Raw genomic sequence first — 4541 nt, 5'->3', positions numbered from 1 at the left:
TGAAATGAGGCATCTAATCGCTTGGTTGTGAGAGGCAATTTGTACACCCCGCTGATTTTCCCAAACATTTCTGGGCCTAATCGGAACGAAGCCCATTAACTTCAGTGGGCTTGGATGATTTCCTATATACACAAAACTTGAAAAATTATGCTTTAAAACGAATACCAAAGTTAAATTGGGAAATTTTAACAATTCTCTTTGTATTTTAATTTAGTGGCTGTATGCTGACAATATAATTAGAGAGATGCTATGTTAATTAATGCCAGATGACATTAGTGGGATGGCAAAAGCATCCAGTTCTCTAAAAAATAGTTCACAGTTGAACTGTTCCTCCCTCCCCACCCCATTTTTAACAGAGAACTGTATTCAAAAAGTCAGAGACAGATGAATTAAACCAAAAGTCGAACCATTTGCAAATACCAGTAATGTGGTGTATCTTAGCACGTTACTTTCAAGCCAAATCTAATGTTATTGCAGAAAAATACATTAACCGTGTTTCCTTAGCGCCTACATATAAAAAAGAAGGAAGGTTTGAAAGACCTGGTGCTATTCTTGTGTTTAAAGAGGGTAGTGGACAACCTGGCTGCCACGGAAGCCAAAGGAGCAGAACCTAGACTTGTGCTTTATATAGCTGAGCATTTGAAAGGTAATTTTGGTTTAGAGATTGTGCATTTCTTGGGTTCCATCAGATAATTTGAAAAGGATTTGCAGTGACAAGGCAAAACATGTTCACATTCAGTGTGAGTCCGTATATGCTGTGTTCATACACTGCGTGAGTTCATCTATGTTGAACTTCAATCTATACGTGTAAAATTACTAGGAGGTCCATACCACTACAGAAAATTTGATAGGGCACAAAAATTAACACCCCATGAGAACTATAGCCTTTATTTTAACATAAACTCACATATTTAAAATTGCATATATTTATCTATGGCTGTAAATATTTATAAATTTAAGTTCACTGTTTGCTGTCCTATATATGTCTGTAGATCCTGCCTTGAGTAGAGTTAGTGAGTTAAAAGTCTTGGGGAATATAATTTTATCCTGCTGTGTCAGCAGACAAAAATTTGTAAGGGCATTTGTACTGCTCTAGATATGTCTTAAAAAGAAAAATCTTCTGTAGGTGGTCTTAACCATGGCAGGGCAGCATAACAAAGTTGGCAGAACTTCCTTAGAAGTCTTAATTTTCCTGGAAGGAGAAGAAGAAAAGGTAAAAACTGAAGGCCGGTACATCCCAAATGGCAGGAACGTCTCAAATGCTGCTCCTGGGTGATGCACGGTATCTTACACCAGAGGAAAATAACGTGGCTGCATAAAAAAAACCGTGCAGCCCATGCAAACTCACCCAGCCCGGTCAAATGTCATCAAAAATGTTGTTATGCAAATGTGTCACATGTGCAGGCTGATCAAGCAGCGTCTGTCCTTGCACAAAGTGCCATAATGGTGGCCTAAAAGCATGAAACCACCATTAATGCCAGTATTGTGGCCTCTGGCTAAACCAACTGAAGAATAACCGTGTGCTTATGTATGGCCAGGACCCAATCTATAGTGGTGGCTACCTGACAACGTATGCATCACAACTGGCTGTACAGGCCAGGGACCCTTGGCCTATCTGTGTGTGGCAGAAAAAATCTCTTTACTAATATTCCTAATTTGCGGCAGGCGAACTTGAAGCTGCACAAACCCACTTTTCTTCCTGCAGTCGCTCTACAGTGGCTTTGCATCTGCTTTGCATAGAGTTCAATGCCAGGAAAAGCTACAGGAAAATTAACTCTTGTCTCAGCTTGTTTGGCGCGCTCTGCTACGGCGAAGGCTTACCATTTTTCTTGAGGCTGGAGCTGTATTTTACATTTCCCCCCCCACCACCTTGCAACTGCTGATGGGTGGTGAAAGCTCAGATATTCTCGAAGTTAAAATGTCACTGAATTTCTTCTGTAACATTTAGAATTGGGCAAATCCGAGTAGGGTAAATATGTGACTGGTGGGATTACACTTGGCCTAGTGCTTGATATCATAAGGGAAACTTCTTGCCAGAGTAAGGAGCTGTGACCGGTGATTTGCCCTCAAAATTCCATATCCACAGAGGATCCGGGAGACTGGGACTGGAATATTTCAATGCAAATGTGAAGAAGCCTTTGAATTGATGAATGTGCTTTAACTTAACAAAAGCATTTAGCTCTAGCACACTGAAGTGTTTTGGGATTTGTGGACGTGCATCTTCTTTGCCTGTGTTCAGAATGCTCTGTGTGAATTGCGCTGAAGAAACAGTCACTAAAATCAAGTCGGTAACTGATGGGACAGCAGTTCTGCAAAAGCTAGGAGGTTTTGCATCGCTTGTGCTGACTTTTCACCGGCTTTCATATCGATGCAGTGTATGGCTTGGCACTTAGTATTTTTGATCAGCTCATGTATTTTAGCTTGTTTGCAAACCACTTCACACATAAGCCCGAGAAGATAATTCTAAATGAAATTAAAGCAAACAGCAATTTCATAATAGACATTTATAAACAAATCTGTGTGCACACACACACACAAAAAAATCGAGCTTTGCTTTCTGCTTTTTCCAGAATCGGAACAATTCATTTTCCTTCCCAACGATATGCAAAATGATTGTTTGCACATTTCGCTGAGATCATATGGAGATATGGCGATTCAAGCTGTCATCGGGACCTGAGAAGGTTCTTTTCACAGAGAAGGTTCTACTAGATATGGCGATTCAAGCTGTCATCGGGACCTGACGTTTTCACAGAGAAGGTTCTACCAAAGGCAGCTGCTCTCCGGATGCTCTTCTGGTCCCAGCTGTGACTGTGGGTTTAGAGACAAACAGCTTCTCCCCTGTAGATGAGAACAAACTATCCGAGCTGTTTGTGGAACACCAGCGCTATGTGCAAGTTTTCCTGCTACGCAGGCATTTTCCCGCTGCATTAGGAAGAACCACAACACTCAAATAGTTTTCCTAAGGGGGAGGCAAAATACAAAAGTGAGATCCGGCTATCCTAAAATTGCCGATTGGGGCGTTTTACCTCAGTTACTGAACATCTGCATTCAAATCCTTTCTTTGCCTCTTTCACACCACAGATGGGAATGTGGGTTTCCCACATCCCAGGCTTGTGGTTTTACCACCAGGCTACTTGTTCTTTGAAAGCAGGTCTTTCTTTTGGTTTTAGCATCTGCTCGTGTGAGGTAGCCTACTTAATAAGCAAACTGAATCACTCAGTTCTCACTCTAATTTGTGAGATGATTTCACGTTATGCGGTCATACGTATTTTTGTGAGTCTTTTTTATCGAGGCTGTTGGGAAACAACCTAATAAGAACATCTAACACGGAAACGACCAGGTTACTAACACCTAAATCCCTTGAAGAGAAACAATGGGGATCATAAAGAGTTTCCCAATTTAGTTTTCTCCACAGTTCATGACAATATTTACCCTCCCATTGCATACGAATATCCTTACAGAAGCTCCCACAGGAGTCCATAGGACTTCTGTCACTGATTTCAGCAACAGAAAAGACTTGTTTCAAGAACACAAGAAAAGCTCATCTGATCTTTTACGGTCTCTGCCTGAAGAGACACCGTGTTTCACGCAGCAGCTCAAAGATGTGTTTGTTTTCCACCCAAGACTTCACACCTTAGCATCGGGGAGTAGTGCTGAACACCACCACAGGGGCTTTGCCTTATTTACGTGAATTAATCACAGGAACACGCTTTCTAAATTAGACAGCATAGTCCCTGAGGGTTACTGCCTTCGGTGCTCAGCTGGGTACGGCCCAAAAGCAAGAGCCCCTTCGATGCACGCTGAGAATGAAAGAAGCTGGAAGTTGTCACACGCGGTTGCAGAGAACAAAGCTCCAGCCTCTTAAATTAAAACGCTTGAACACCAGATGTGTAGACACAACACATTTATTTTTGACCTTCCAAGTTAAAGAGGGAGAGCAAAACCCGCCAAATTAATCCCTTGTGTGAGCCAGTCGACATTGCTGGAGTTACCCTCGGAAGAAGCTTCGTTAGGAATAAGGTTCACTACCTTTGTCTGAAACCTGGTGACGCGATTCAGAAAAACCTTAACTGCTTGGGATGCAACACAGGCGCGTAAATGACATTACAGTGTATTAGCCTACACACTAGAGCCTTTCCATTACAGGGAATTATGGTTTTGGCCTTTTAGTAAATAAACAGGCTTCACTGTGCAGTTGCTAACTTGCTTCCAAAAAACACCACCCCTCCCCGTGTTTATTAACTTTTATACAGAGCATCCTGGCAGCTAATCATAAAGCCGCGCGCTTTATTTTGATATGAGCGAAAGCCGACCAACTTTTAACGGGCGCCTCAGTTCCGCCAAGGGCCTCTGCTGACATTTTTTGTGTCCGGCTACGGATAAAAAAAAATGCTTTTTATGTTTAAACCAGACGCTCTCTTACGCCTGCCTCGGCCGGGCAGCCAGGATGAACCGGTAGAAAGCCTCACGGCGGCTGTGAAGCGTCCTTCCCTCAGCTCCCCCCCCCCCCCCCCCCCTACACCCCCCCCCCGGGGCGGGGG

The sequence above is a fragment of the Egretta garzetta genome, unplaced genomic scaffold (genome assembly GCF_000687185.1).
Source record: "Egretta garzetta isolate BGI_Z169 unplaced genomic scaffold, ASM68718v1 scaffold81, whole genome shotgun sequence".
Classification (NCBI taxonomy): Eukaryota; Metazoa; Chordata; class Aves; order Pelecaniformes; family Ardeidae; genus Egretta; species Egretta garzetta.
The sequence above is the reverse complement of the archived record's forward strand: the minus strand, read 5'-3'. Positions refer to the sequence as shown.